Here is a 13,896-nt window from a genome sequence, read left to right on the forward strand (position 1 = left end):
TTATTTATTCTTCTATTCCTCTTTTTACTTCTTAAATTACTTCAACATGCATTAAATATTACCTGGCCTCCTTGTGGTTGCTCTATCATCTCAAGTTTTGAGACAGCTGCTCCTCCTGGGTTCATGTGGCCTGACTCTCTCAAGGTGCGATATCGCCTCATGTCCTTTCTACTTTTTCTCATGAGCTCATTTTTAGTGAAACTTTTTTCCCTTAAGAATCTCATGTACCCCAGTTTGGTTATTACATAATTGTTTCATCTTTGCTTTCTTAAAACTCCCAGGATGTTTACTAGTTCAAAATGTTTTAAAATTAATAGCTTGGCTTGAGGAGTCTAACAAAACATTTGTAAACTAACTTCAGACTCCATGCTCATTTATGGCTCTGGCCTAGGATTTCAACTTTTCACTGCAAAATTTTATTTTCCACCTAGGATTTTGGTACAGTCAAGTTCTTTGTCACTTCTCGGGCTATGTGAACATTCTCCCCACTTCCTCTTTTACTCCACTTTTTGTAAAGGTGCAGCTTTAGCACGGTGATTCATTCCCATTCTTTCAATTGAATCCAAGGTCACAGATTCTGTTCCCCAATGGATACTGAACTCCAGTCAACAACCCCAAGGCCTGATACCAGACTTACGCTAACATTCCTGCCCTCCCATCTTTGAGCTGCCAAAGCAAAACACTTTAACATACAATTCTGTTTTTAAATTTCCCTTTGACACTGGCACCAGGTGATTTCCCTGCCCTTATTTAACGGTCAGAACTTTGATTAATTAAAATATATCCAGAAATTCTATGTGTTATTAGCAGAAGAAAGATTTATACTGCCTCAGTGGAAGGTCAGTGTCTATAGAAGCTTTTCACAGCAGATAGAGAACCTTAGTGAAAAGAGCCACGACATTGCTTCTGCAGATAATGTGGTAGAATCATGGAGCTTAAAATCAGAACCCTGGATTTAAATCCTAACTCTCCTATTAACTACAACACTGCAACCAAATGCCTATCTTTGCTTGTACTTAAGGTTTTTATTAATAAAATGAGGAGAATGTAAATGACTTTGAGATATATAAAGACCTCTAACATATGAAACATAATGATAATGATATGAAAACATCTTTTACTTGAGAGTCTGACAGCACCAAGTAGAAGTGTCAGTATTTCAGGTCGACAGACCAGAATGCTCATAGAAAGCACCACATGAAAAAAGGTTTCAGAGGCAAGAGAGTCGAAGAAGTCAGCTCACTCATTGCATTAGGCTTATTCTTAGAATAGGAATTGCTACAGAATTTATAGACAGATGGAAAAAGCAGCAGGATGTCATAGTGGCTTAACCCAGAGCTGAACACGGCTCAAAAAGCTGGTGGGAATCCCACAGAAAGCAAAAAGCAGGCCAGGTCACTGAGGAAAACAGGAAAATAGTCCAGTGCATAGGAACCAGATCAAGGATCTTAAGGCTTAAGAGGCATGAAAAAATTTCTGTAATGAAGTGAAACAATGAGAAAATGACACTTAGGAGGAAAAAATCACCAATTAAGGAGTAGGAGCTTTGGAATTATTTTGCTGACTTTCAGATGTTTCCTATTATATTTGCTTGAATTTTAGTCCAAAAGCTCATAACATTATTGTGCATATTGGTTGAGCTTCTGTCTCACTACCACATTATGGACTCTTTATGGGAAGAGATAGTTTCTCTATTCCCAGCTTTTAGCACAGTAGCCTAGCATAGACTATGCTTTCAACCATTGAATTTTGAATGAACGAATAAGAAAATTGATAAAAACGTGAGGGCATAAAGCCAGAGAAAAGAGGAATGTGTATTACTGTTCTTTGGAAGTGAGGCAGCAAAGTTCTTGATTTAAAAGAGTTCCTGGTTCTAGAGAATGAGAAACTAAAACATGTAGTCTAATTTTGTGGCTAATTTATGAATTTGCTGTGAGATGGAAACTACGCCAATGTAACATGATCAATAACTAACAAACGGTTTGTCAGCATTTACTGTAAGCTTGGTCTTGTGAAGAAATTTTAAAATGTATCTTTGGGTTATGAAATCATCTCATTACTTGATAATTCCATCTCTTTGTACAAAGGGGATGTTTCAGTTATTGGGCTGTGGGGAGAATTGAACTCTGACATTAAAATCTAAGAATAAGATAATATTCATCAAAGTCTTCTTGAATTTTGAATATTAGTACAAATTGCAAGGGAAGCTACAATATTTCAGTCCAGAAATGGGGATGCCTGTGGCAATTGAGAAAGCAATAGAGAACTGTTATTCTCTTGGAAGAGAAAAGCAATGGTTGTAACGTCTGTGAAGGATCCTGAGTGCTGCTACAAGAGATCTGGATTGTATCCTATAAAAATATAGGAAATCAAAGTTGTCTGTGTCTTGAACTCATATTGAGAAAGCAGGATTTTTAGAGAGGAGGATTTGTAGACAGACTGATTTAACAGTGGGGTACAGGAAGGATTTGAAAGAAAAGATGTCTGGAAGAAAGAAAATCCGAGAAAAGGCTATTTCAGTCATCTCAGTGGTACAGTGACCACAGGAGTTTTTGAGATTCCGTTAATTCTATGATGTATAGTAGCTGTAAGAGAAGAATTAATCCTTTTTTGAAACACTTTAAATGGCTGTGATAATTATGTGCAGAGATAAACATAAGGAACCTTAGTTTTACAAAGAAAGCACTCTCTGCACAGGACAAAGGCTTGCTATTTTACCAACTGGATACTCAGTATTGAGAGCTTTTTCACAGTATAATAAGAACACAAATAATAATAAATAAACAATTATTCTACGAGACCTCATGTGATGTTGCATTTACCTGGTTGTCCTTACCGATTATAGAAAATTATTTCTAAAACCTTGTCTATTCATTTAGCTTCTTTTTTATTGTTTTCCTTTTTTGTTGTTTGTGTTGTTTTATAAAAAAGCAAAATAGTTCATTATATATGTTTTGTGTCTAATAGTTGTAAATATTTGTCTTTTTGGTTCTTGGCAAATATAAATCACATTTCAATGAAATTAACCCAGTAATAAGTGAACATCCATTTATGTTGTTGTCCATGAAATATTTCTTTGCCTCACCTCTACTTGGTGCATTGATGAGTACCATAGGTCACTTGAAAGAATATGATCTTTTGCTCTGGACAAATTTTAAAAGTTCTAAGACACTTAAATGACATCCTTACAAATGTATGCTAATGCATACCTCTAATACAAGTAAGGGCATTACAAGAAAATGAGATGCAAATTCCAGTTGATCAAAAACTTTGTGATGTGGTATGAGTTACAAATGTCCTCATTTGGAAAACAAAACACTTTCTCTCTGTATTAGTAAGTAAATATTCTTGATGCAGCCTTCATTTATTTTATAATGGATTCATCTTTTCCTTCTGAAATTTAGCAGATATTATACAAATATTTTATTATAGTTAGTTGATTAATATATTCTAGCCCTACAGACATTTGAATAATGAAATCACATTTGGTTGTTACCTGTGCAAACACTCTGAGCATTTCAGAGCTCAGATCTTCTAGACTTTAAACACAATCAGCCAATCTTTTATCAAAATTAAAGGAAGCAGCATAGCCATTAATGATGATAACCGATATTTCTAGTTCTCCACCTTTTAGATACATAGTAATATTGCATTCCTCTTCCCCTTAAATCGCTTGTGGTCATGTGATTTGCTTTGACCAGTAAAAGGTAAATATAACTGACATTTGTTATTTCTAGGCAGAGACCTTTAAAGTTCCCTTCCATCTGCCATAACTCCCAGCAGCACTCCAAATAGGAAGACTCCGTAGATAGTTAAGTGAGCACAATGTACACTATAACCCCTGTAGCCCGATGTACGTATCTTGTGAACAGTAAATAAACTTTTGTGGGTTTAAATCACTAAAATGTTGTGTTTGTTACCAGAAAATAATTTAGCATATTTTGACTGACACAGACATTCGTACAAGAAAAGGAGACAGCTGTAACAAAAATAGAAAACTATGATCTGTAGCTTTGCAATTAAGCAGTAGGTAGGGAAGAAACTGTTATTGGTTAAACAGTAGGAAAACATCTAGTAAAACTGTCACCTTTAGTAAGTTGGTAAACAGATCATGTACCCAGTAAACTCACGACACTCAGAAAAGAGGTTAAGAAACAATATCTGTGCTGTTGTGTAGGTAGATATTGACTGCATTTGGCAAGGTATTATAAGAAATTTGGTCAGAAAAACAAATGGTTTTAAATCCAGAATGAAAAAGAAATCTGTGTCCTTGAATTCAGGAATACAAAGAGGCAACTGATTACCCAACCCAAACAGCAAAAATATAAAAGTCATAGTCTTTGAGCAACAAAGTCAAAGTAAAATCAGCCTTAAGAGGCAATGGTCATATTAAGAGCATATCTACAGGCCGGGTGCGGTGGCTCATGCCTGGAATGCCAATACTTTGGGCCAGGATCGCACCACTGCACTTCAGCCTAGGTGACAGAGCAAGATTCTGTCTCAAATTAAAAAAAGAAAAAATATATGACTATAGCACTAAGTGGATAAGGTATCTCAGAGTGAGATCTAACTAAAGGTATGCCTTCCAGAAAATGAGCTTAATGATATTACTCTCCTCTAAGCCTAACTGGCTCAAATTATCTACAATGGACAATATTTAGAGATATGTGGATAAGAAAATTATAGAATAGAGCTGTCCTAAGAAATGTATTTTAAGAAGAACTGTGGGTGGAATTGCTAGCATAAAATGCTGATTGGAATCAAATAGATAAGACACAAAGTTTTCAGAGCATTTTACTACGAAATCACCACAAATCACCAATCTAGATTGAAAGAGAATGCCATTGATCTAGGTTTAAATTAATCCTTGAGCTGTCAGTCATCTGTAAGCAGAAAGTGGATGTGGAAAGCTGCTCAGGCCTGAAAGAAGGTATATTTTCCAACATCAATTTTTCAGAGATGCCTACGAAGGATAATAGAAAGAAAGGAATCTTTCAGAGTGCCACGAAAGCAAAGGACAAGGAGGCTACTCCCAGATAGCCAAATCAGAGCCTATGCTAGGAATATTTCCCAACCTGAAGGTAGGCAGCTTTCACAATCTTGGATCTATGGCACAGCATAATTATTTGGGGTCAGATTAGCCCCATGTTCTCTCATTATTCTTTTTCCAAAGTGGAATGTTTATTCAAATTATCCTCTTCTACATTGGTCAGGTATATTGGACTGTGGAAGGAAATTAATGTGCATTTTAAATTCATGTGTGTTCAGATCAAAAAGGGTTATATTTAGACCTGGCATATCATCCAGATGTCATGATCTAGAAGATTTATGCTGTCACCGGATGGGACTTTGGGTTACCTTCTTTTGAAAGAGGTTAATGTGTTGTGCACATGGAAATAAAAATAAGCTGACCATTTGTTGACCAGATATTACATGTTTGTTACTAATATTTTACTAGAGAGTGAATATTTCGGATTCTCCGCCTTTCAGACACTTGATAGTATTTCATTTCCTTTTCATAAAATAAAGTTCATCCAGTGAAATGTGAGTGGAAGCTATGTAGTCTCTTCAAGGTAAATATTTTTAAGGGAAATATTCTAAATTACACATTCCTTTCCTGTCTCCATGTCAAAGAGCAATGATATTAATCATGAAGGCTTCGTCGGGCTACGTTCTTGCATGAGAATGAGATGAACCAGAGCCTCACACACCTGAGATAATATATAACATGAGAAATAAATATTTGTTGATTTAAATTGCTAGAATTATAAGATTGTTTGTTATTGCAGCATAGCATAGCCTATCAGACTAATACAAGATACCGAGGTATAGGAAATCTGTGCTTTGCTTACCACAGGACTCAATAAAAATTTAGTTAATGGTACTAAATTCATGCAGGCATTTTAGTACTAAGCTACAAAACTCTGAGTCAAGGAGAATAAAATTTAGAATATTATCACAGCAGTCCATGAGGCCCATTCAGATAATCCACAGATAGTTAATTTAAAAAACAGAAAAGAGAGATCAGCCACAATTAGAGGATTTCTCAGTATTGTAAACAATAGAACAATAGGCTGTCTCAGAAGGCGGTGAGTTACCAATCAAGCAAAAATAGAATAAACATGTTTGGGAAGTTGGAGAGAGAATGCTTCTTCCGGAGGGAAATTATATGAAATGACCTTTATATTTTCTTCTGATTCAAAGATTCTGTGTTCATAATTATCTCCCCCTCTGTCTTTTTCAAACTGATTTCAAACAAGATAGGGAAAAGCCAAGTGCCCAGGCTGGACCCAAGATTTATGATCATACTGTTAAAACTTTTTTATCAACTAGCAAGTGCTATTAGATGTCCGAGGTGACCCATTTTAATATTGAATTCCTGGCTAAATCCAGCAGTGTTCCAGGTCCTACATTTTACAATACTTCACGGTTCTCAGTGGGGAGGAGACCTAGTTAATTGCCCACTCCAAGTGTGATTTACAGACTAAGTGGCCTGATTATTGCTGTAATTCCTGAGATATATCTTCCTGTTTTCAGCTATGTTCCTATCTTTACAGAAACTGCACAAAGAATTTATAAAAATATGAGGATTTATGCCATATGCAAGAAATAGAAGTCAAGGCAGATATTGTAACCACCACCATCAGGAGTCAGACTAATGGGGGGGAACTGATGTTGGAGAGAAACGTAATAGAATCAGACAAGATAAATCCAAGCAATCAGCCTAGACACAACAGTTCTAGAAGAGAATCACAGAGTTACTTAAGAAAGACACAAAGAACTTTAAGATCATAATACAAGGCATGGAAAAGGAACATAGAAATCATCTATTCAGGCCATCTTTTTATAGATAGAAACTAAAATTCAGAGCTGTGCTCCCACCCAGGTCCTAGCAGCTGATTTCACGACTAATAACTACTGTTTTTATTTTACTGTGTTATCAGTTAATATTCATACCTCCTCTCCTTCCATTACTTTATTTGACACTCACCGCAATTAAGAGCTGGGAAGTGGAACAGAAAATGATAGTTATCTTTCAAAATGCATTCTCCTATTCTTACATAATAAGAGTTCCTAGTTGGGCACATGGCTAACCAAAAGAAAGAATTAACTCTTCAATCTCTCATGGAGCTAAATATGGCATTGTTATAACAAAGTTCTTGTCAACGGGAAGAGAAATGATGAATATGTAGAACTTTTATGTCCTTTTAAAGAAAGGGGGTCTCCAGTTGTCTCTTTCTCTTTCCAGTGACTAGACCATAGACGATGTGGTAAGCCGTCTTGAATCCTGCAGATGAGAACACCAGAGAGGATGATGGAACGACAAACGTGAAGGAATCTGAATCTCTAGAAGACCTCATGAGGTAGGGCTGTTCTACCAGCCCTTAACTGCCTGCCTCCAGATTGTTATGTGTTAGTTTCATTTCTAATGTAGTAACTAAACTCATACCCTAATTCATATGACAAAGCAGGCATTTCTGTTACCAATTTTATGAGAAGATATTAATATCCAATTTGTCTAGGATATTTGATCTTTGGTTAGTGTCTCTATTCAAAGAAAACATGAGTGAAATGTTTTGCTGACTTAACCCCAGGATGTATGTTTTGTTTCATGTTGTAAACTACTGCATCTAATTCTGCCCCAGAAAAAAAGCAATAACTTATAGTTAAATCTGCAATGATAGAGAAAGTACTTCATTTATCCAACCTAGGAAGTCTTTCTGAGAATGTACCATATATGGGTAATCTAACTTTTTTTTTTTTTTTTTTTTTTTTTTGAGACAGTCTTGCTCTGTTGCCCAGGCTGGAGTGCAGTGGCGCAATCTCGGCTCACTGCAAACTCCGCCTCCCAGGTTCAAGCTGGTAATCTAACATTTTAAGGCAAATTTATGTACAATTTGCAAAGAGTTTTGTTTAAAGAGCATCAGGAAAGGGCAAGTAATTATTGTCATTAGAATTTTGTCTGTTCTCCTAAAGACATGCAAATGAATGATTTTTGAAGTATATTTCCAATTCAGATAACACTGCATGTACAGCTGTAACTGACTTGGGGGGAACTGAGGGAAGAAATTAGCTAATTTCTTGCAATCAAGACAAATTCAAAAAAGAAAAAGTTTCATCCACCTGTCATTTGGAAATTCTACTAAAAATAACTCCAGACAATGTATTTCAAAGAGAAACAATTTGCTAGAGGAAAGAACAATCTACTAATCAAGCTTCTTGTCTTTCCTGCGTATTAATGAAATAAATCTGTTTGCAGATCCTGTATTGTAAAAGCTTACAGTTCACTACAAATAATTTTAAGCTATATTCTAAGTAAATGAGATATGGATGAAAAGGTTAACAAAATAGACCAATAATTTTCATGTTATGCCCAATTCATTTCCTTTACTTTCAGTAAGATAAGAACTTCTTAGGTAAGCTCTGGAAATCCTTGACATAATCTTTCACAACTTTTTTTATTAATAAAATTACTACCCTTTATCAATTGCTTTTCCTTTTTAATGATCTCTTATTTTATATCCCTAAAATTCCATTGGTGTGTGTTCCAAGAATAACCTTTTGTATGCTCCTATTAACTATATTGTTTTTGTCCTGCTTTTAATTAATAACTTATTGAAAATGATTATAAATTGATTTTCATTGTCAATCACTCAGATCCCATAAATACTCACCTTTCTTTCTTACCTGGTATTAGACTCAGCTATTTAGTATTTAATACACTGTCAAACGACAAAAAGACAAAAGTACCCTACTTGCTAGTTATCGTAAAGAAGGAGAAATTGACAGCTTGAATTATAATAATATTTTGAATTAACAGATAAATTTCAAACATTATACCATATTTCGGTTCTTTATGAATATTTTCCTTCTGAAGTTATTCAACAAAATATATTAAGTGACTATTATATATCAAGGGCTGTAGGTATATTCAGAATACAACAGTAATTGTGGCAGAGTGAACTTATATTCGATACAATAAGGAGTTAAGGCTCTAGATCTTCTTTTTGAAATGTTCTTTTCTCACTTGAAAATTGAAAGTTATTTTGAGTTTTCTTCCTAATCTTGAATATGTTCACATCCTAGGATGGTGGCATAAGACATATTTTATTTAGTGAACTGAATTTATCGTAAAGACTTCATTATTCAGTGCCTCAAACACTTCATTTCTCACCATTATTCTTTGGAGAATTTGTGGATTTTTGTTGTGGTTTGTTTTATTTTAAGAGGTGGCAAGTTATGTGTGAATATTTCAAGTTTCCTAGCCTCTTTGTAAGTTCATTCTGTATTCACAGCAATCTCTTGCTGAAATGCATGTTATCCATGGGCACTACACATCTATTTATGTACCTGAGGTGTGTTATTGCCAATTATCCTCAGTTGATGGGCAGTGAAAATAGTATCTTCCTTTCTTTGGCACAAAGGCTCCTCAGCAGAATTTCTTTTATAATTATACATTTCATAATCCTATGGATTTTAAGTGTGTTATCACATTGAGGTTATTTCTAGTTATACTAAGATTATATCTCCTGCCGTTATACCTAGAACTAATCAGAGAGGTCCTCTTTGAAAAATATTTACTGAAAGTGAGTTCTTATTCAAGAGTCAACTTTGCTTAAAGTCACATATTAGAGAAGCACTATTTTATTAGATCATTTTAAACCTAAAGAACAGTTTGTTAAAGGAAAAACCAAGCTGTGGGCTGGAAAGAATAAATCATGAGAAGCTAATGAAAGTCCTATGAAGAGAACCAATTTTAATAAAATTTAAGTTCATGACATTTGGTTGTTATAGTCCTGTTGAATTTAAAAAAGAAAAAAGAAAAATGATCAAGGTAGCAAAACTTATATGACAGAAAGAAAAGAAAAATTTAGTTCTTTCTTAAATAAAATAAGTAGGAAGGAATTTCACCAATTATCACTCTACACAATATATATTTCACATTTATCCCTCCAAGGCTCTAACTTGCTTTGTGTGTAAAGATGAAAAAAACTGTTCTTCTGCTTTTGAAAGAGATAATCCTCTCAGTATAACCTCATTATATAAAAATCAGTTAAGATAAGTTTTCCTCTTGCATAATCAATAGAAATAAACCAAATCTTAGTTTTACTTTATGTTGTCAGTGAAAACAAACTGTGCTTAATTGGAAAATCTGGTACCTAACATAAGCAGCAACAAAATCCGGCAAATCTCTTATATGATTTGGTCTATAATATTTAAAAAGTTAATATCTGCATAAAATATACTTAAATTCAAGAAATGATAGAAAAATACAGATAACCTTTTAAGAAGAGTTGTGTGTGTGTGTGTGTGCGCGCGTGTGTGTGTGTGTGTGTGTGTGTGTGTGTGTGTGTGTGGTGGGGTTTTGCTCTGTTAGCCAGGCTAGAGTGGAATGGCATAATCACAGCTCACTGCAGTCTTGGCCTCCTGGGCTCCAGTGAATTTCCCACCTCAGCCACCCTAGCAGCCGGGCCACAGTTGTACTTCACCATACTCCAGCTAATGTTTTTCTTACATCTTTTTGTGGAGACAAAATATCCCATGTTGCCCAGGCTGGTCTCTAACTCCTGGGCCCAAGCAATCCTCCTGCGTCAGCCTCCCAATTAGCTGGGATAAGAACAGGTTTTCAAACTCTTAAAAGATGAAGGAATAAAGAACAACAACAAAAAATAAGGGTTCTGAGTTCTAATTCTGGGCATGCTACTGATGCTACAATCTAAGCAACAGGCAGGCTGTCCTTTAATTTCCTCTCATATAAATGAATGAACAAAATGTTCAATCAATTGACCCTACACAGATACTCACCCATTCCTTCTCCAAAGGCTTAGCTGGGATGATAAGATCATCTCTCTGCAAGCTCTGCCAAACTTTTTTTGTCCATTGGAGGCATGGCATTTTAAGCAGTGGGATCTGAAATGAATTTTGCTGTTTTATGTCTGGATTGCACTAGTCAGTGTTAGTCCTAAGAACACATGAGCACATGAAAGTGCTGATTTTATTTTCTTCAATACACCCTGATCTCCCGATTTGCATATTTGAGATTCTCCAGTGTTTTATAGTCTGGTACTCTATTTTCTATCTGAAAATGGATTACTTCCAGGATGAAAAGCCCATATGTCTGGGTTCTGACCACTGTCTATTTCTCACAGGACTCTCTTCCAATGCATTAAAATCAATCCCCATTCTTATACTACCAGCCCAGATTAGAGGCCTTTTTGTGGGTAGATTAATGGCTTTGAATTAAATCACAGGGCTGTTCCTAACCCAGCTTCACATTAGCAGTGCCAGCCAGTGAGTGTTGTATGTAATGAAACAGTGGGAAAGTTGGTCTGGGGAAGACAGTCCCCAAAATGAATATATCTAAATAGACATTTGGTACCCAAATAATGGCTTCCAAATGAGAAACTTAGAAAAAAAAAAAAAAAAAACACACAAAAAGCATATGGCCAATGTCAACATCAGCAGTGATAAGTCATGTTAATACAAGTTGAGCATCCCTAATCCAAAATCCAAAATGCTCCAAAACCTAAAACTTGTTGAGCACAGAAGACATGAGATAGTGACACCTTGGTTTTCTTATAGTTCAATGTACACAAACTTTGTTTCATGCACAAAATTATTTAAAATATTGTATGAAATTAACTTCAGGCTACATGTATAAGGTGTACATAAAGCATAAATTAATTTCCATGTTTAGACTTGGGTCCCATCCCCTAGGATATTTCATTGTGTTTAGAAAAATATTTCCAAATCAAAAAGATATCCAAAATCCCAAAGCATTTTGGGTAAGGGATACTCAATCTATATAATATGATGAAAATGACACTTTACCTCTGTGGTCTTACTCCCCCAAATCCATAACATCAGTCTACTAATGAGAAAAACATATGGCAAGTCCCAGATAAGAGACATTCTACAAACGACCAGACCAGTACTTCTCAAAACTGTTGAGGTCTTCAAAGCAAGGAAAGTGTGAGAAACTGTGACACCCAAAAGGAGGCTAAGGAGACATGACAACTAAAGAGAATGTGATATTCTGAAACAGATAATGGACATTAAGTAAAAACTAAGATCTGCATAAAACATTGACTTTTGTTATGATATGGTATCAATATTGAGTCATTATTATAACAAATATTCTCTACTAATAAAATATGCTACTAAACTAGAAGAAATTAAGCGCTGGGTATAGGGAAACTTTCTTGTACTATCTTAGCGATTTTTCCATAAAACTGTTCTAAGAATGGTAAAACTGTTCTAAAAAGTAAAATTTATTAAATTAATATGCAGAATAAAGAGTTCTGCAGTCCTGTTAAAAAAACAATCTCTGCAGACCTATGTTGAGAAAGTGCTGATATGACTATGAAATTGTTATCTTTCATAGGCATTTTTCTTGGCTACAATTCTAAAATGCCTTTTTCAAGGCAGAGACAAGAAATAGTCAAACTCAAATTGCAAAAACGCATTTAATGAGAGCAACAGCAAAAGAAAAAATTCAATGCAGCCAGAGATGCCATTTAAATAATGATAACTGTGAAAGGAATGCAATTCATTTTTTCAAAACATTACTCATAAGCCATCCAGCTTCAAAAGTTGAAAATATGTGAATATCAGATTTTTAGTGTGGTATAAAAGCTGAATAAAAGCTAAAATTCCTGAATGCCGGGAATTTAAGAACATTAATAGTATAAAAAAATATATATTAAGCTATATAAAAAAGAGAGCCAAATTAAAAGAACCACACCTTTAATAATATTTTAGAGGACAGAGGTGAAACTTAACTTGTACAAACTATTTTCAGAACACGTCTAGCAAAGGAGAATGAAGGTAATCTAAAATTTTTAAGTCAGCCTATTCTATTCTATTCTATTCTATTCTATTCTATTCTATTCTATTCTACTCTAGCCTGCTGTGAGTTCTCAGAGGAACTTACTCTGGGAATACATGTCAGTTCTTGTTATTCCCCTAGGTTGGGATTAGGAAATCATATATTGAAACAATGGTCTAGAGGTCAGACAGAGGGCTCACTTACTTTACTTTGCTGCTTTCTGTCCTGGTCCTCTGTTAGGAAAATGACATACAAACTTGAAACCAAATACTTAATGCTTAAAGAAGAAAAGAAAGCTCAGATTGTGTCTATTTTGTAATATAAGGTTAAAATGTGTAGCTAACATATATTGGTATAATGGCATGAAGGAGAATTCTGTTAAACATTTAAATTCCATTTTCTTCATAAAGGTTGTAATAGCCTCAATATGGTAGATGTTAATATTGGTATCATTTTACAGAAAGGTTAAGTAACTTACTCAAGTTCTCTTAATAATGAATGGGGAATCTGGAGTTAGAATTCAGGTATTTGTATTATGAATGCTAGTTAAAAACTATTCTATGAGTAATTATCTGATGTAATTTATTGGTTATTTATAGAAATAACCTAGTTAAAAGATTTAATCATGTTCTAAGAACTTATTTAATCAACTAATTATTTTGGTATAGAATAGTACAACTTCATTGCTGCTTAGAAAATCTACAATATTTAATTTGTCTTGAGGGAAAATTTACAGACTTCTTTTTTCCTTTCAAATATTTTTTGAGCTGTTGATTTCACAGGAGATAGAGCCAAGTGAATTAAACCAAAATTTTAGTATGTTAAGACCTCTGAATCTTTATTACTAATTTTCTCGCCTCAATTGACCAGAGAAGCCCATGGGGAGACATTCACATTACAGCTATTCATATTAATCCTCAAAAAGAGGCAAGACTGTTGACCCATCAATTTTAAAACAGCAGTTGCAATACATCATAACTTAAAATTGAGCACATCAATAAATTTCCTAATTTATTAATCCCTTCTATTTCCTAGTAGGTGTTTCAAAACTTCTGCTTGACTATTGG

At 34.6% G+C, this 13,896-nt stretch overlaps 1 protein-coding gene across 5 annotated transcripts in view; it reads right to left on the minus strand.

Annotated features, from left to right (window-relative positions):
• The window catches only part of GRM1 (glutamate metabotropic receptor 1), a 424,684-nt gene that overhangs the window by 251,069 nt on the left and 159,719 nt on the right, over positions 1-13,896 (minus strand). The gene's annotated exons all lie outside the window — the stretch shown is intronic.

This window comes from Sapajus apella, unplaced genomic scaffold (genome assembly GCF_009761245.1).
Source record: "Sapajus apella isolate SASKATOON/1434 unplaced genomic scaffold, GSC_monkey_1.0 scaffold6, whole genome shotgun sequence".
In the NCBI taxonomy this organism is placed as follows: domain Eukaryota; kingdom Metazoa; phylum Chordata; class Mammalia; order Primates; family Cebidae; genus Sapajus; species Sapajus apella.